Raw genomic sequence first — 21,287 nt, forward strand, 5'->3', positions numbered from 1 at the left:
TTATACCCTTGGATGAAGTGCTGGGGGAGGAAATTTCAAACTCCACCTGTTAGTTGGGTAGCTCATTTGGTGAGAATCTGATACATACAGGGTCATATTTATTGGGGGTTGGAGTTTGATGCATAATATGTACTTTCATATTTGCTTCACAGAAAAAAGAAGAGAATCAAAGCTTTCTCTGGGTTCTTACTTCCATTAGATAAGCATGCCTACCTTCTAGAGAGTCTGAAAAAGAGTCCATTTAGAAGCTTGGAGATACAGGAAGGAATGAAGAACAATATAAATGTTAAATATATGGGTAAACATAAATTGATATTAACTAATAATGCAATGATAATAATAATTTCTGGATGTTAAAATGGACATAGAATTGAGATACATGACAGATATAGTATAAAATCAAGAAAAAATAGGGTTGAAGTATTCTAAAACCCTTGCACTAATTAATAAAGCATGGGTACATATTATGACCTCTTGGATAATCAAGGTATATAGATACCATGCTAACAGAAAGAAAATGTTATAACAAAGTTAATCTGTGAAAAAGAAGGCAAGAAAATAATTGGTACAAATAAGGAGCAATAGTAAAATGGAGAGTTAAACTCAATAGTATCCCAAATGACAATTACCATGAATAGGTTATTTCAATTAAATGCAAATTTGTCAAACAAGATTAAAAATAAACAACTATATGATCTTAGAAAGTTACTATAGGTGACCATAGGTTAACAGTTTAAGAAAGAAAAAATAAGGAAGTATATAGCCCATGCAAACACTAACCATAGAAAACTGCTATTTTCTACATTAATATTAGACAAAGGAGACTGACTTTAAGGGCCACTGCATAATAATGGATTTACCAAGAAGCTGTAACAATTCTAAATGCCAGATTCTACATGGAATTATATAACATATAAATGTTATATGTATATATGAACATTTACTTTTATCTATAATTTATAATATAGAATTCATAATTTATTCACATATAAGTGATATAATTCACATAAAGCAAAAATTCAAAGAACTATTAGAGAAATAAAACCATCCATGATCATTCAGGAAATTTTAATGCATAATATAATATATTGTTTTGGAACTTTTGCGAAAAATTGAACATATTGGGCCCTAAGAAAGTTTCAACAAACTTCTGATGAGTTAATTCATCAAGTATAATTTCTGAACATAGTATAAATTACACTTGAAATTATTTAGCACAAATTCTTTCTTAACAGTAGAATTAAGCTAGAAGATTAAATCACTAATATTTTTTTGTTTAATTTTTACCGAGGTCATTGTGTCAATTCATTTTTTTTTATATTAATTCCATTTGGGTATCTTATTCATTTGAAATACAGTTGGGTTCATTTGCTCCTTTGTTTCCATTTGTAGTTTTTCCCTTCCTATTATTACTAGAATTTTAAAAATATCTAGAATTCATCCAAGAGTCAACATTATTAAAATAAAAATAATTTGAAATAGTGTCACTCACTCTTACCCACTTTTTCAACCCCACTCCTTCTAGGTGACTGACATCACTATTAGGTGCTGTATCCTTTTTGTGTTTCTTTTCATAGAGACAGGCGAAAGTATGGTTATTATTTACTGCTTCTCTCTCTTTCTTTTTTAGTTATTTATTATTTTGAAAGAAAGAATGAGCAGGGGAGAGGCAGAGAGAGAGGGGAGAGAGAATCCCAAAGCAGGCTCCATACTGTCAGCACAGAGCCTGACACAGGGCTCAATACCATGAACTGTGTGATCATGACCTGAGCTGAAATCAGGAGTCAGATGCTTAACCAACTGAGACACCCTGGAGCCCCATCTCTTTCCTTAACCAAAATATAGCATATTGTCTATTCTATTTTACAATTGCCTTTTCACATAAAAATATCTCCTGGAAATCATTCTGTTTCATTTATCAGATCTCTTCCTCATTCTTTTCATTTCTTTTTTAAAAAAACTTTTTTTTATTTAGAATGTTTTTAGATCTGTAGAATTATATTGAAGATAGCACCAGACTTCCTATAAACCCATATACAGTTTCTTCTGTTATAAACATCTAACATTAGTACAGTACATTTTTCACAATTAATGAACCAATATTAATATATTATTAGAAACAAGAGTCCAGGGGCGCCTGGGTGGCGCAGTCGGGTAAGCGTCCGACTTCAGCCAGGTCACGATCTCGCGGTCCTTGAGTTCAAGCCCCGCGTCAGGCATCTGGGCTGATGGCTCGGAGCCTGGAGCCTGTTTCCGTTTCTGTGTCTCCCTCTCTCTCTGCCCCTCCCCCGTTCATGCTCTGTCTCTCTCTGTCCCAAAAATAAATAAACATTGAAAAAAATTAAAAAAAAAAAAAAAAAGAAAGAAACAAGAGTCCATAATTTATTCAAGTGTTCCGGCTTTTTCTTAATGTCCATTTCTCTTCCAGGATTACATTTGGAATACCACATTATATTTTAGTATTTGTGTCTCCTTAAGCTTCTCTTGGTTGTGACAGCTCTTCAGACTTTCCTTGTTTGCGATGCCCTTGACAGTTTTGAGGAGCACTGGTCAGGTATTTGTAGACTGTCCCTTTATTGGCAGTTGTCTGAAACTTTGCTTGTGATTAGACTGAGGTTATAGGTTGTGAATAGGAAGACCAGAGAGGTGAATTATCATTCTCATCACTTCGTATCAATATGACTTACCATGTTGATGTTAACCTTGATCACCTGGGTTGAGGTAGTGTTCATCAGATTTCTGCACTGTAAAGTTACTCTTTTTTCCTTCACTTACCCCCACTCTGCTATCTGGGAGAAAAATCGCTATGTGCAGCCTACACTTAAGTAATGAGGAGCCATACGGTCTTTTATCGAGAGTAACTTATTTACATCAATGATTTGAAATTCTTCCGAGTGGGAGATGTCTCTCTTCTTCCCATTTTAATTTACTAAATCATTTGTTTATTTCAGCAAGGACTCATGTGTATTTTATACTTGAGGTTAAAATTTAGTACTGCTTTATGTGATTGCTTAAATTGTTCCAGCTTGGGACCATGGGAGCTCTTTCCATTGATTCCTTTGTCCCTTGAACGTACTCCATTATTATTTGTCATATGTTTGCTTTTTTGGCACTTTCCTATTTTCTGTCACCACAAGATGCTCCAGGATCGTCTTGTATATTTCCTACTCCAGTTCTCAGATTGTCCATTTCTCCAAGGAGCCCTGGCTTCTTTTAGTGGAGAATAAGTATCAGAACCCAGTATTTGGGCACTTGGTGTACTTATTGTGACTAGGGTATCATTACTTCCAGGCCTTCACAGCTGAAAGAGCAAGGACATGTATATGTGTGTGCCGGCCTCTGTATATATTCATATCTAAATACTTCCATTTGAAACTATCTTTATGTCAAGCTGAGCATGACTTCACACTGATGTATCAAACTCTAAATCGTTATTTCAAGAATCATTCTAAGCTCTTCCTCTTGGATTTCTCTAACCTCCCACTGCACCAGTGAAAACCCATCTCCCACCATCTACTGTTTACTTAATTGTTCAGTTTAAGTAGACTTACGGTGTTTTCAGAATTGTTAAACAGTAACCATAGGATAGAAAAATTTTATCACCTACAGTAAAATGTTTACATTTCTTCCTTTTGCTTTAGTCTTATAAACCCTGCTCATTTCCAAAGGTACTGAGGTCAACACCTTATTCCCCACCCTCTTCAGTGAGGTTGTTTCATATGTTTGTAACACATTTAGATTCTTTTATTCCGAATTCCATCTTGGGATCCCCTGATGTACTCTATTTTTTAAACTCTACATACATTAAAATTCACTCATGCTATAAAGTTCTGCGGTTCTAGCAATGTTTGATTTGTTTTATTTACTATTATAATTTGTATGCTACAGAATGATTTCACTGCCCTAAAATATCTCCTGTATTTCACCCTCGTCCATCAACCCCTGGGAACCATTGATCTTTTTACTATCTATATATTTTGCCTTACTGGAAAGTTGTATAATTGGAATTATACAGTATGCAGCTTTTCAGACTGGTTTCTTTTACTTATCAGTGTGATTTAAGATTCATCGGTGTCTTTTCGTGGCTTGATAGCTGTCTGAGCACTTACCTTATGACAAAGGCAGCATTGCAGAACAGAGGTGATAGATGACCTTTCTAGTGAATGGTACTGTGTCAATGAATTATACAGATTATAGTTCTAAATGTGAAAGGCCAAAAAAACTTCTGAAGACATAGAAAAGTATTCTCACAACCTTGAATTAGGCAAAACATTTTAAAAGTTCACAAAAAACATTAACCATAAAGGGGAAAGTTATAAAATAAAGTTAAAGTTAAATTACATTCCTGTTCATCGAAACATACCATTAAGAGAGTCAAATTACAAGCTACTAAGCAAACAATACATTTACAACTCATACATGTGATAGATAAAATTTGTATCCAACATGAAAAGGGACTCCTATGGATTTACAAGAAAAAAAAAAGACTTCCAATATAATGATCACAAAATACTTGAACAAGCTCTTCAAAAAGAAGACTTCCAGTTAGCTAATAAACATAGAAGAAGATGTGGGAAATACCAATTAAAAGAGAGATGGATGAGATAACGTGTCACACTCACCACTGAGTCACTGCCTAATTATAAGAATGATGGTACCGAGTATTGGTAGACAAATAGAATATCAGGAAACCTCATGTACTGCTGGAGAGCATGCAAATTGTTACAGTTTTGAGAACCAGTTTGGCTTATCTTCAGAGGCTGATCATGTCATCTGTGATTCAGTAATTTCAATCTTAAGTATAAACTCAACAAGAAATTTACCCAGGCGTACCCAGAGTCTTGTATGAGAAGTGCATAATTGAAATATTCTTATTATCCCAAATTGGAAGAAAACCCAAGTGTTAGGAATAGAATAGATTTAAAAAATGAATAGTACATTAATAAAAGGGAATAATATGGAAGAATAAAAATGAATTAAATGAAGCTACAAAGAGAAACATTTACAAATTTCATACATCTGTTGAAGAAGCCAGATATAAAATAAAGGAAGCCTTAAACAAGATATATAAATATCTATATAAGATACCAATGATATGCTCACACCACAGACAAAAACCATGCAAGGACACATGAGAACATGCAGCAAGGACATGCAGTGAAAACATGGCCATCAATATGCCAGGGAGAGAGACCTCAAAAGAAACCTGGACTTCTGGCCTACAGAACTATGAGAAAAAAAATATGTTGGTTAAGCCACCCAGTCATGGCATTTTATTTTGGAAGCCCAAACAAATTCAACACAGATTATATGTTTTATATAGATAAGATATACAATGTCAAAAATCAGACCAAACTAACCTACAGCTTTAGAAGTCGTGATTGATAGTAGTTACTTCTCTGTAAGAGAGAGTAGTTACTGGGAAGAGGCACAAGAAAGGTTCCTGGACAATAGAGCTATTCCAATTGCAATAATGCATTTAGCTGTGTATATATTTGTGCATTTTTGGAATATATGTTATATTAATATAAATTTATCTATTATCTACATCTATCTATCATCTATCTCATAGAAACAGCAATGTAATAAAGAGTTTAAGAGTACTAGTTCTGTACTTAGGGTCTATTTCAGGATTTAATACAGATCTATCTTGGGAAAATAAACCAGATCAGTAAGCTCGTAATATTTTGAAAAGAGAAGTATAACTGTGTATCTGGTTTTCTAGATATTCAAATACATTGAAAAGGTACATTACACAGCTATTGGAGCACATCAGTAAGTGTTTTGATCAATGATTCTATCGATTCTAGTGTGTAAAATATTTGATAAATTATGTGCAAGAATTACTAACTAGTAGGGAATGGGTGTGTGATAAAAAATAGTATTGAAAAATTAATCCATGATTAATAATTAATTTATATCCCAACTTCACAGCATACATTGGAACAAATGTCAGGTTGATTTTCTAAATAAGTTACAGCATAAAATATTAAAATATTTCCCCAAATCTGACATGGATATTAACATAATCAGATGGCAAGGGATTTCTAGTCATAAATACAATGTAAGATATTGAATAAAAATGTTTGATATAGTTAAAAAACATAAGCTGAATTCCAAACAGCAACCTGAGTAATAGCTTTTTATATGTATGAATGAGAAATGATAATGTACTTAATATTTAAAGAGTTTATACAAGAAACAGTATAGAGTAGAATTTCAAAGCTCTGATTTAAGAGTAGACAAGTTTGAACTGCAGCTTAACTACATGTTAGTCATTTTACCATGGAAAAGTTACTTGATCTCTTTAAATATTAATAGCTCATGTATAATGTAGGTATAGTAAGTATCAACTTCTTAGTTTTGTAAGAAAGATCAAATAAGGTAATGCAGTGCTTGGCACATTAGAAGCATTCAGCTATTATTGAACTCTTTCAATTTCTATTATGTTATAAATCAGTATATATTTTAATCATAGTAGTAAAGACATAAATATATTCCATTTTTCTTGTCACAGTGGTTTAGGTATAAAAATAGTATGTTGTGTTGATGATATAGTACAAATTGCTACAAGTTTCTAATACTTAATTTAGTCAAGAACCTGAAGAATGTTTTGTTCTTTCTTCCAGTGATATGACTTCTATTGCATTTTTAAATCTAATCTGGTTCCTTCTTAGACAGCCTCTTATTTGGTTTGACTGTCTTATTTGCCTGACTGTCTATCATTTCCTTTGTTGTTTTAAAATATTCATTCTGATTCTCTTTTTCTTTTTATCTTGAGATCTTTTCTAGTTTGGTTTTAGTTCGCTAATTCAATGTCTGTCTTTCAAATTTTATCATTATTGCTTTTAATATAGGCTATAGTTTTTCCTTTTTATATTTTCCTCATTATCCCTTTTCATTATCCCTCATTATCCCTTTTCATATTGTTTTCATTGCTACCATTTATGTTACCTGATTCCTTTGTTTTATCAACTCACATTTATTTGATATTCCCCCCTCCAGCCTTCTTACCACCTTCCTTCTTTTTCCTTTTTTTTTTTTTTTCTATAATGCAGATACAACCTAGATTATTCTTTGGTTTTCTGTTGTAAATATTTATCCAACATTCGTTTTACTTTGTAGTAAATCTCTATCTGTACTTTGTAGATAATCTCTATCTTCATGTCACAGAATATCTTTTGAGTTCAATTGTTGGATCTTCCTGCTTATTAATTCTTGAATTAACAGTAGTCTACCAGGTTCTGATATGTGTGCCTAAAATAGTGCCTGTAGATTACTTTCCCATCTTTCCATTGCTGTCTACATGAATCTAGACAGTATCAACCTCTCATATCTCAAACCATTTAATAAACTGAATCACAGCACCACACAAATTTTAAGTGCCTCGTATATTTATTTTTGAGGTATCTTAACTCTGTTAATACGATAAATCCAATTTTGCCTATCCAATTCACTGATTTTGAAAAGTAACATGTGCCCCTTAGAAATATAATGTATTTTGACTTTATGGAGTGTATAAAAAGTTTTTAAATATACTCTTTCTGGAGCTCTTAGGACTAATCTTCATGAGCAGTTCCTTTTGTCTTTACCCTTTCAGTTCCCAATCAAACTGTCTTTCACAGTTCCTTAGGTCAGCCCTTTTCCACCACACCTATTTCAATGAAGTTGTGTCATACAATTTAAAACTTAGATTCAGTGGTCAAACATTCTGCACTGCATCCTGGGTTAGTGTGTATATGCATGTGTGTGTCTACATTTTTTTTAACACCTCAAACTTCACTTTTGTATGCATAGTCATTTGGGTTTTGATAAACGTATACAGTCATGGGTCCCCACCTCAGCACCATACAGAATAGTGCCATCATTCTAAGAGTTCCCATGTTTGGTAAGTTCTTTATAGATTTTGGATACTAACCCTTTATCCAATATGGCAATAACAAAGCAACAGACAGAGGTATCAAGGTATCGATCCCATTTACAATTGAACCAAGAACTATAAAATACTTAGGAATAAAACTAAACAAAGAGGTAAAAGATATGTTCACTGAAAACTATGGAAAGCTTATGAAAGAAATTGAAGAAGACATAAAGAAATTGAAAAACATTCCATGCTCATGGATTGGGAGAACAAATCTTGTTAAAATGTTGATACTACCCACAGCAATCTACACATTGAATGCAATCCCAAGCAAAATAGCACCAGAATTCTTCTCAGAGCTAGAACAAGTAATCCTAAAATTTGTATGGAACCACAAAAGACCCCGAATAGCCAGAGTAATGTTGAAAAATAAAACCAGAGCTGGAGGCATCACAATCCCGGACTTAAGCCTATACTACAAAGCTGTAATCATCAAGACAGTGTGGTATTGGCACAAAAACAGACACACAGGCTAGTAGAATAGAATAGAGGACCCAGAACTGGACCACAAATCTATGGCCAACTAATCTTTGATGAAGCAGTATCCAATGGAAAAAAGACAGTCTCTTTAGCACAAATGGTGCTGGGAGAACTGGACAGCAATATGCAGAAGAATGAAACTGGACCACTTCCTTACACCCTACACAAAAATAAATTCAAAATGGATCAAAGACCTAAATGTGAGACAGGAAACCATCAAAATCCTAGAAAACAACAACCTCTTTGACCTCAGCCACAGCAACTTCTTACTTGACAAGTCTCTGAAGGCAAGGGAAATAAAAGCAAAAAATGAACTATTGAGACCTCATCAAGATTAAAAGCTTCTTCACAGCAAAGGAAATAACAAAACTAAAAGACAACTGACTACTAATGGAATGGGAGAGGATATTTGCAAAAATGGATATGGACATTGAAGAGGCCACTTGTTGGGATGAGCACTGGGAGTTTTATGTTAAGTGATGAATCACAGAAATCTACTCCCAAAGCCAAGAGCACACTGTATACACTGTATGTTAGCTAATTTGACAATAAATTATATAAAACTAAAATAAAAAATAAAAAATAAACGTTCCCATGTTTGTCCTCTTCATAGTCAACCTCCCCACCACATCAATCCCTGGCAACCACTGACCTGCTTTCCATTCTATAGTTTTGCTTTATGTAGAATGTCATACAAAAAAAAGGCAGGGGATCATGTAATGTGTCACCTTTGGGCCCAGATTCTTTCACTTAGTAAAATGCATTTAAGATATCCATGTTGAATGAATCAATAGCTCTTTCCCATTTATTGATGAATGGTATTACATTGTGTGCATGTACCACAATTAGCTTATTTATTCCTCTGTTGAAAGAAATGTGGTTGCTTGTAGTTTTTAGTGGTTATGAATAAAGCTGCTATAAACTTTCATGTTTAGGTTTTTGTGTGAATATCAATGTTTAGTTCATTTGGATGAATACCTAGGTTTATGATTGCTATGTTGTATAAGTCTATGCACAACTTAAAAATAAAAAAACAAAACTCTGCCAATTTGTTTTCCAAAGTGGCTATTCAATTTTGCATTCCTTTGCCACTGAATGGGAGTTCCTTCTGTTCTACATCCTTGTCCAAATTAGGTCTTGTTGGTTTTTTGGATTTTAGCCTTTCTAATAAGTGTATGGCTGTATCTGATTATGGTTTTAATTTTCATTTCTTTTGTTTTCAAATGATTATTTAAAATCCAGTTAGTTAACATACATGCAATAGTGGTTTCAAGAGTAGAATTCAGTTATTCATCTCTTACATATAGCACCCAGTGCTCATCGTAGCAAGTTCCCTCCTTAATCCCCATAACCCATCCAGCCCAGCCCTCACCCACCTCCCTCTATCAACCTCAGTTTGTTCTATTTTTAACAGTCTCTTATGGTTTTTTCTTCTCCCCCGCCCTCATATGTTCATCTGTTTTATTTCTTGAATTCTACATATGAGTGAAATCATATGGTATTTGTCATTCTCTGACTGACTTATTTCGCTTAGCATAATACACACTAGCTCCATCCATGTCGTTGCAAATGTCAAGATTACATATATTAAATATATACATCTTCTTTATCCATTTATCAGTTGATGGACATTTGGGTAGTTTTTATTTTGTCTATTTTTATTTTGAGTCTTTTCATGTGTTTATCATATCTTCTTTGGTGAAATATCTTTCAGATCTTTTGCCTTGTTTGTTAGGGTATTTGTTTTCTGGATTTTTATGTTTGACTTTCTAATATTCCAATATCCCAAGGCAGTCAGAAAGGTTCATGTACATATGTCTGGATCATTACTTCCATTCTTTTTTTTTTTAATTTTTTTTTTCAATGTTTATTTATTTTTGGGACAGAGAGAGACAGATCATGAACGGGGGAGGGGCAGAGAGAGAGGGAGACACAGAAACGGAAACAGGCTCCAGGCTCTGAGCCATCAGCCCAGAGCCTGACGCGGGGCTCGAACTCACGGACCGCGAGATCGTGACCTGGCTGAAGTCGGACGCTTAACCGACTGCGCCACCCAGGCGCCCCTACTTCCATTCTTAAAATGAACTCATAGTGTTCCCTTTCCACTAAGTTTGAACATGACCTGCTTGCTTTAACTCTTGCTTTCTACTTGAACATCTCATGCCCTATTTCCCCTACCTCACTATACTCTAACCACATTTGCTTTAAATTCTTCAAATACACAGTCTTTCCCTCTGAAACACCCACTTTTCCTTCATATTATATATTTTGGTTTAAATTTCACTGCTTCTGAAAAAACTTCCATAATCACACAAAATAAAAAAGATACCCACTCATTATTTTATCTATTTCTTCATCATATGCTTCCTATATGTCTCTACTTTCATTGAGGATTGTGTCGTGATTATTTATTTTATTTAAATTAATATTTATTTAAAAATATTTATTTTTGAGAGAGAGACAGCACGCGAGCATGAGTGGGGGAGGGGCAGAGAGAGAGAGAGAGAGAGAGAGAGGGAAACACAGAATCTGAAGCAGGCTCTAGGCTCTGAATTGTCAGCACAGAGCATGACCACGGGGCTCAAACTCCTGAACCGAAGATTGTGACCTGAGCCAAAGTCAGATGCTTAACTTACTGAGCCACTCAGGCACCTCATGATTTATTTATTTTTAAAGTTCATAATATTTGTCTAATCAACTAAGCTCAGGAGGTGAGCTCTAGGAAGTCAGAAACTTACCATTGTATATCCTTCAAAAGGCCAGGGAAACAGTCAATACTCGATGAATAGCTCTTACAAAAGAATTAACTTAATGGACTGGTAACATGACAGTGATACACATGTTGAAAAGTATTCATGTTGATAGTGATTTGAGTTTGATGTTGATAATGTATAAGTGTGCATATCTCTCCCGTAGGAGTTTGAGTTTTCTTGAAGTCCAAAATATTCTTCTCTAGTAGGCAGAAGGCATCGAGGCAATCAGTGATCTATAATATGTGCCTTCTGCTTCAAGAAAACCCCAGTAAGAATGATTTCTCTCAGGGATTTTGATCTGACGACCCCATTGTAGCAGTCAAAATAATTCTTCATGGGATACAGTTTCTCTTGTAAGTTAGGACATCGTAGGGGGTGTCTCATATTTTTTTTAATTGAGATATAATTGACATATCACAATATATTAGTTTCAGGAGGTACAAATAATGATTTGATACCTGTTACACAGCAAGATAATTACCACATGAAGTCTAGATTCCTTACCATATAAAGGTACATAATATGCAATATAATATTTTTGAATATATTCACCAAGATGTACATTACATCCATATGATTTATTTATTTTATTACTGGAAGTTTATACCTCTTGACCACCTTTTCCCATTTTGCCCACACCCCAGATACCTTCTTCTGGAAACCACCAATCTGTTATCGGCATCTGAGTTTGTTTTGTTGGTTTTTCTTTTTTTTTTCCTCCTTTCATCTTTTTTTGTGGGGGGAGGCTCATATATAAGTGAAATCATATAGTATTTGTCTTTTTCTGTTCAAATTACTTCATTTATTGTAATACCTTCAAGGCCCATCCATGTTGTTGCAAATGGCAAGATTTCATTTTTTATGACTGAGTAAATATTCTATTGAATGAATGTATGCCACATTATCTTTATCCATTCATCCATCAGTGAATATTCAGATGACTTTCCTATCTTGGCTGTTACAAATAATGCTGCAATGAACATAGGGGTGCATATATGTTTTTGAATTTGTGTTTTTGTTTTCTTTGGACAAATACCCAGAAGTGGACTTGCTGGATCATATGATAGTTCTAGTTTTAATTTGGGGGGAAGCCTCCACACTGTTTTCCACAGTGACTGCATCAATTTACATTTCCACAAAGAATGCCCAAAGATTCCCTTTTCTCCATGTCCTTGCCAACATATGTGGGTTTCTTTCTTTCTTTTCTTTTTTTTTTTTGTCTTTTTGATACTAGTCATTCTGACAAGTGTCAAATGATATCTCATTGTGGTTTTTATTTGCATTTCTCTTATGATTAGTGATGTTGAGCATCCTTTCATGTGTCTGTTGGCCATCTTTTGTCCATTTCTCTTTGGGAAAATGTCTATTCATATCCTTTACCCATTTGGATTTTTGTTGTTGTTGTTATTGGGTTGTATAAATTCTTCATATATGTTGGATATCAATCCCCTATTGGATATATGATTTACAAATATATTTTCCCATTTAGTAGGTTGCTTTTTAATTTTGTTGATGGTTTCTCATTGCATTGGTTTTTAAGGACTGATTTGTGTTAACCAGCTGCAACCTCCAGTTCCATTGTGCATGTTCTCCCATTCTAAGAAGCAAAACTCTGCACTGGTGTTGAGGTCTCAGGTTGCTATATTCATATTTAGAGTGGTTAACAAATATGGGGATCTAAACACCATTTTTTGAATATCATGGTCAAAATAAAAATAAATTTATCCTATTAAAAATTCATGGCCAAAAAATATACAGATGTAAGATTACTTACTGGTTTCCTATAGGTTTTAATAACCATGAAGATTTTGTATACTAAATGACTTCTAGAACATTCTATTAATGCACTTAACTTCAACTCATCACCAACACCATATCTTAGCAAACCTTCATCCTTCCACATACAAGTTGAATTTACTAACACTAAAATCTATTACAATGACCCTTTTTTTGCAGGTGCTTTTTATAAAGAATAAAAGCATGACTGTAATATATGGGTTAGAGGCCTGAAATAAATGTTTAAATTTGAATGACAGGCTTGACACTTGACTGTATAGACTAGCCTCAAATAACACAAAATTGATGAAAATAACAGGAAGCATGATACAGATGTGTGGTGCTTTAATTTATATTTAACTACCCTGCAAGCAAAAATTTTCAGCTTCATTTGACCATATCAGAACTAAGTTAAAAAGTAGAATCATAATGTGTCAAAGAAATCATTCAAAATAGGAAGAAAAGAAGAGAAGTATTCTTTAGTCTTGCATAAATAGTATATATTAAAAATTAAAACAGAAAGATCTATTTTACTGACCTTGAACTTTCCAAACCAAACACATAAATTCTATTCCTACTTCTCCCTTTCTATTAATAGTATGTCCTGTGAATATATCTTCCAAATATTTTTCCAGTCACATCAACACTTTTATTTTTTTAAGTTTCTTTATTTTGAGAGAGAGAGAGAATGTGTGAGGGAGAGGCAGAGAGAGGGAGAGAGAGAACGCAAGCAGGCTCTGCACCGTTAGTACATAGCCTCAGGCATGATGTCATGAACCATGAGATCATGACCTGAGCTGAAATCACGAGTCACAAACTCAAATGACTGAGCCACTCAGACACCCCAACACTGCTTTCTTATTGGTCTCCTGTGCTACTGCAATACTCTTAGACTTTATTTGACTATATTTTGGCATTATTTCATAAAATGTGCTCTATGATTGCTTGCCCTTGAAATGTATGGCTGACTTAACAAATCCAGTAGTTAAAAATTGTGTAAGCTGGGGCACCTGGATGGCACAGTCACTTAAGCATGGGACTCTTGATCTCGGCTCAGGCCATGATCTCACAGTTTGTGAGATCAAGCCCTGCGACAGGCCCCATGCTGACGGTACAGAGCCTGCTAAGTATCTCTCTCTCCCTCTCTCTCTCTCTCTCTCTCTCTCTCTGCCTTCCCTCACTCTCTCTCTCGTGCATGCTGTCTCTCTTCCTCTTTCTCTGTCTCTCTCTCTCTATCTCAAAACAAATAAATAAAACTTCTTAAAAATTCTGTAAGGTACTGTACACATTCTCCCTTTCCTGGAAATCTGTGATCCACTATAGCAATTAAAATCTATGAGACGTCCCTGCTGGGCCCCCAAATCTGTTGTCTTTCTTTTGGTTTGCTCTAGAAACAACTAGTAAAGGAGAAAAAGTTAAATATAAGGAGAAAGTTGCAGCGGAGAAGTAAATAGCTGTTGACTCTTAATTCCTCCAGTTGGCACATCTAGGTCACTGGTCTTAGCAGCCCACATGGATTGAAGCATTTGGCAGGTCAGAGGAGCCAGAACAGCAAACTCACCACGTGTTATCCCTAACCTTATCAGTACCCAGAGACAACTCCTGCCACTCTATAAGGCTTCTCAGCAAGGCACATCTCAGTGCCCTAATGGTTTGGTTCTGCACCTCGAATGTCTTGCTGTGTCAGCACAAGACCCATCTCCATATATCTGCTTCTTCAAAAGAGGGCTACGAGTTTTCCATATTTTTCCCCTTAGGGGATTTTATTAGACATTGCCTATTAGAGCACTAAAGTAAAGCCATCTATTTAGTTTTGTTTCATTCAGAGTTCCCAAGCAGATCTGCCTAGAGAACCCTTTTTTCCAGCTTCCAGCTAGTGTCTGGGGCAAATATCATGTTGGGAATGGCGACCTGCAATGAATGATCTCTCCATACATTTGTGTGAACACATGAATCCTACTAAGAATAATGGATTAAAAGAGTTGAGACACGATCTGTGTGCTCTCTGTGGGCTAAGACTACAAAACTGCAGCTGGATTTTTTATGGTACATATTTTAATAATAACACCCCACAGCACAACAGATACTAATATAAAGCTAAAAATATAGGGCAGAACGTGGCTTCTGGTGGCAGCCTCCTATTTCTCTTCCCTAAGGAATTTGTGGGTCTAACTAAGAAGAGAATTCCAATACAATTCCAGATCTTTCTACAAATATTTCGTTCAATTTGTGTTGGAATATTCCTTTTTTTACCAATCAATTTGCGTGCATTTGTTCAGTTATTTCTAAAAACACTAAGACCACCACCTCCCACACTGCCTACTTTTCTTTTCTACCCTCATTACTTCATGAACTGATTTCAGTAAGTTGGTATGTATTCTCCTATAACTTTAAACTTAAGTAATTACATCCCTATATATACCCATATGTGCCTTGAATTTATTTTCAATAGATGGATCATATGCTGTATACATTCAGAATATTTCTTAGCAGCTTATCATTGAAATTCACTAGATATAACTAAGTATGGTTTGCATGTAATAGTATTGTGAAATATTATGTATTGATACACTTATGACTGGTGGGAATATAGAGGAAAAGTATATTTCTACACTGTAGAATTAAATGGGAATTGATATGGCATTTTTGGAGAGAGATCTGATATCCATTAAAAAGATAAATGTACAATACTTTGATTATATATATATATATATATATATTATAATATATAATATATGAGTCCAACAATATAATTTATGGTGACACAAAAACTATGGATTAAATATATTTCAGTGATTATGTTTTAAAAAAATGGTAGTGCAATAGTGTTTTAACTTGATGTTACTTTCTCTTTATCCTTAAGTTTACTTTTATTTATTTTTTTAATTAAAAATTTTCTTAGTGTTTATTTTTGAGAGAGAGAGAGAGAGAGCATGAGCAGGGGAGGGGCAGAGAGAGAGGGAGACACAGAATACTAGCAGGCTTCAGGCTCTGAGCTGTCAGCACAGAGCCCGATGAGGGGCTCAAACTCACAAATGTGGAGATCATGACCTGAGCCAAAGTTGGACACTCAGGCGCCCCATATCCTTAAGTTTACTTTTAAAATAAACCTGTCTGACTTAACATGGTGCTAAAAAATTATGTATTTCTTCTCCAACTTTCCACTAAAATTGGTAGAAAGGCATTATGTCAAGAGGCAGTTAAATATGTAAGTTTAGAACTCATAGTGGCACCTGGGTGGCTCAGTCGGTTGAGCAACTGACTTTCCTCAGGTCATGATCTCGCGGTTCACAAGTTCGAGCCCTGCGTCGGGCTCTGTGCTGACAGCTCAGAGCCTGGAGCCTGCTTCAGATTCTGTGTCTCCCTCTCTCTCTGACCCTCCCCTGCACACGCTCTGTCTCTCCCTTTCTATCAAAATAAATAAATAGGGGTGCCTGGGTGGCTCAGTCGGTTAAAGGTCCGACTTCGGCTCAGGTCATGATCTCACTGCTTGTGAGTTCAAGCCCCCCATCAGGCTCTGTGCTGACAGCTCAGAGCCTGGAGCCTGCTTCAGATTCTGTGTTTCAGTCTCTCTCTGCCCCTCTCCCACTCACACTCTTTCTCTCTCTGTCAAAAATAAATTTAAAAAACATTAAAAAAATTAAAAATTAAAAAAATAAGAACTCAGGAATGAGTCCACGGGTGAATATTCAAAGTTAAGAGGACATTATTAGGGTCTTGGTAACATTCTGTGTTAGAATTATGGTTACCTAGATGTTTTATTTTGGAATTTTGGGTAGCTTCACATTTATGGCTTGTGCACTTTTCTCTGTGTATGTTAACCTCAATAAAATTTAAATTAATAATAAGATTTGCCTACTTGTAAAGTTTGACCTCCTACAGTATACTGGGTTTAAAAAATATAATAGAATGTGCATTATACTCTTCATTTTTTTATCTTCTTATTATAAACCTGTTCCTAATTGGCAACCATTTTGGCAGGAGAATGGGGAAATTCATTTCTAGACCAGGGTTTCTCAACCTCAGCATTATTGCCTTTTTTTTTTTTTTTAATTTGGAATACCGCTTCGATGTGGGAGGTTATCCTGTGCAATGTGGCCTATTTAACAGCATTCCTGGCCTCCACTCTCTAGATGCAGGTAGCATCCTCCTAGTTGTAGTGATCAAAAGTATATCCAGACATTGTCACATGTCCTTGGAAAGAAATACTGCTCCTGGTCATGAATAACTAGTTGGGGCAAACTAGATCTGCCAAAGAAGAAAGTTTGGGCAGAATCTGGAGTAAAGAAATTAGATCATTATCAAGATTAAAACTCAGAAGGTAAACATGCTGAAAACTGCTCATTGAAGGGAATCAGATCAAATTTCAGAAAGCTTACCAAAATTCCAGGAGCAGAATTTATACTCATGGTTTGTAATAGCAAGACTGGGTATCAGTGTTCTCAGTGACAAAACCAGTATTTGCAATTCCAAGAGAAGACTCAATTTTCATGCAGTGGTCCTTTGACAAAAGAAAGACCCATAAACTCACCATTATGAAAACTGATTGTATATATTTCTGACATTCAGCAATGCATACTCTTTTAGTCTCACCCAAAAGTAGTATTTGTTTTTCTGACTTCATCTGTGTTTGGTCAGTTTTAGCCTTCTTGGATATTGCGCCTCATCATTTTGAGGAGCAAAATTTCATGCACAAAATAAAGTTATCTGTTACAATTAAGTTCTTAGGTGAACAGTTCTTGGTCAGGTGTACTAATATTTAATACCAGCTACTAGGGTGAATGGAGTAGCACTTAATTATTTCTTATTTCCCATAACATCTTTAATGGAACATGTCATCCATCAGCTACCATACAACGTTTTGATCTAAATGGTGAGGTTAACCAGGGTGACCCTGGAAGGTAAAGAAATAAATGCATCAGTGAGGGTGTAGCTACTGGCAATTTGTTAAGATTTTTATAGCTTGTATAGTTAAAATTCCCCATACTGTTATGAACTGTGGTGCTTTAAGGAATTAAGTATTTTCATCAGAGATGGCTCCTGTTGTGTGAAATGCCTTTAGGAGACAAACTATGCATAACAAAAAACCTTGTGAATGAGGTAGTTACTATTACAGATGAGCCACAGGCTGCCTCTTAGACTTACAGAATCACTACAAACAAAACAACACACCCACGGATGCAGACGGGATCAAACTTATTGTGCTCCTTCAGGGCTGAGAGACAGATTTGGAACATTTTATATGTAATATGGCTTGAATTAATATATGCTCTTAATTAGTCTAGCTTTCAGAAAACCTAAAAGGACATCAAATTCCCATTTGGGCACAAAGAATGTTTAGGCAAATGCACTGTCAAAGCAATACCACCATGATGCTTTTCCTAGATATTTATGCTTTATCTCAATTAGAACTTGTATCTTATGGATGTTAAAAAGCTTGCAGAATTATTTTTCAGGCTGCACAAGGAATCATCGTATTGAAAACATGTTTTGGGAAAGCAAACGAGGCTTAGGCTTAAGCATATGTTCTCCATTCTCTCTTTTTCTTTGCCTTTCCCACCATTATTAATTTTACACCTACATTGAAGATATTTTGCCCAGATATTAATATTCCTGGGTTTTCTGTTTTGCTATAGAAAAGGTCGGGAAAAATGCATAGGAAAATCTCACTGACAAAACATTTCACTAAGCCCCGTGTAGATTTACTAGTCTGCATTAAGGGACCTTCTCTTCAGACTCTCTGGATTTATCATGTATACACATACAGGGTTTTAGGCATTCCAGGGGTTTCTGAGAGATCTGGCTCTTTGTGTGATCGTATGATCATCCATGTGTGAAGTGTTGTACATGATCAGAGCTCAGGGAAAATATTTTAGAATCTCAGTCAGGTGCCAAGAGAAGTTCCAGGTCTTGAATAAATTTTCCTTGTGTAAACAGACTGTCCAAGGCAAATTCAATCCCATTTCTGTTTTGTGATCTCCATGGCTACATGTGGAGATAGGGGATTTTAGGGTTATATCTATTTGGTGGGGGGGGCAGTCTATTATTCTTTTAAATGCTTTATAAGATTTACTGGTCTTTTGTGATCATACTTTGCTATGGTAATGAGAATAGCCTCTAGACCAAAGCTGGCCCTGAGGTCTTTAGATTCCTGAAACACTATACTAAACTGAATTTGTTTTATGAAAACTTACATGCAGCTGACTCTACTCCCAGCCTGGATCAAGAATGCTGTGATAATAGGAAGGCTGGCTGGGATTTGGAGTTAGTGTGGTTTTAGGCTAGAGCCCTGATAAGGAGTAAGATTGATTTAGAGAGGAATGGAGGAAAGATACCGACAGAAGTTTTTGTAACATGTATCCTTGTATGAAGGTAACTGAATTTGTTGACAATTGATAATCCATAGATTATGGAATCATAAGACCTGTTTTCTGATCCTGGATATTTCCTTACTGGCATTTTCCCCGTTGGTAGTTTCCTTAATCTCTCCAATGTTATCTTTTCTTATTTACAGTGGGAAGTCATAACACTTGACATAATTATTTTAATGAGCGTTAAGCACCATGAAGATGACTCAGGAATTCCAGTTGATTATTGAGGCCACTCTCTATGTGTGATACAGGACGATGGACCCCCAGAAATACTTTTACTATATTAGGCTGTGAAATTTGGAGGACAAGAACTATGTCTAATTTCACTCTGAGTAATATTCAACACAGTGTGTAGTATATAGTGAATGCCATGCGTGTTGCATTAATTGAATGATGATACATATAGATCCATTTCCAAGAAGAAAGGAAAACCTCACAAAGTACTGTTATACCCAGTTGTGTGCTATAGAAAGGGGTATGTGAAACTGGAGTCACTGGTTCCAAATATTCTCAACATCATACACAGGTGCAAATTCTTAGTTCACTGACCACAGTCTTGATTTTATGTATAGGACTTCTTTTCTTGCCATTCTTTAGACACAAAATATGTCAGTTTCCCATTTAGATAATTTGAGGAATGAAAAAATTTACTATAACTAGGTAGTGGAGAATATATTACCATGATATTATGTTAATATTAAGAAATCCCTGCCTGGGGCACCTGGATGGGTCAGTTGGTTAACCATCCGATTCTTGATTTTGACTCAGGTCATGATCTCACGGTCATGGGAGGAAGCCCTGCTTGGGCTCCATGCTCAACGTGGATCCTGCTTAAGATTCTCTCTCTTTCTCTCTCTCTGCCCCTCTCCTCTGCTCTCTAAATAAACAAATAAATAAATAAGAAAAAGGAAATCCCTGTCACAGAGATAGTTCGGTACTTATGAAAACACATCTTAAACACTAAACAATTTTCTAAATTGCTCCTGATAATGTTTTATATACTTATAGAATAAATTTCTCTATTTTCCCTCCAAATAAGATTATTATGTTGAATTTTGAGTTACAACATGAAAAACCGATTTATAAAAGGTGACAGTATAATAGTTAACTCATGAAACTTGTTTCCGTTTATTTGGATGATATTTTCATGTGCACATATTTTTTAAATTTGAGCTTCATTGTAGTTTTTATTTTATTGGCTTCAAAACTCTTTTCTCTGTTAGCAAAGCATTACTGTAATATTGGCATATAATTAATAAAGGAATTTTGTTTCTTAGACATGAGTAGCCATTTTAGCTACATATTTTTGCTACATAATGAGAACTGAGTATGATTTTCTCCATTTCCATTTCTTAGGTCCTCTAAAAAATTAAAAAATGGCTCCCACTTAGACTTCAAGAATAATGTAGTATAAATTTAATACCAGTTTATTTCTAAAGAAAGAAGATGTTTAGCTTTATAGTTAATCAGCCAAAAATTCAGATTATTTATTTGAAACTTCTAGGCCAATATTATATAATAAAATATATTTCTATAAATACTATGAATATATATATTTGAAAACTGGCTAAATATTTGGGGGCCAGTTATTCTAGATATTACATCAACTCTTTACTTGGAATCTTTTAAAGCTTGGAAGGGTGTATGTGGACTTCTAACACTAAACAGACTAACAAAAAGGAATATAAAATGTATCATGGAGAATAGTATTGGTCACTTATGAAGCATATGAAGTAGATAAGGAAAATATCTCCTTTTTCTTAAAAGTAGATTCCTAAAGATTGAGATGGTAGAGTCTTTCCAGAAATGGCCAGACAGAGGCAAAGACCTGGGAGAACACGCTCCCAACAGAACACGACAAGGAAGGATGTTCAAGGTAAAGCTAGCTTGCTTTCTTTTCTTCTCTTTCTTTCTTTCTTTCTTTCTTTCTTTTTTCTCTTTTTTCTTCTTTCTTTCTTCTCTTTCTTTTCTCTTCTTTCTTTCTTT

Source organism: Lynx canadensis, chromosome F2 (assembly GCF_007474595.2).
Source record: "Lynx canadensis isolate LIC74 chromosome F2, mLynCan4.pri.v2, whole genome shotgun sequence".
Taxonomy (NCBI): domain Eukaryota; kingdom Metazoa; phylum Chordata; class Mammalia; order Carnivora; family Felidae; genus Lynx; species Lynx canadensis.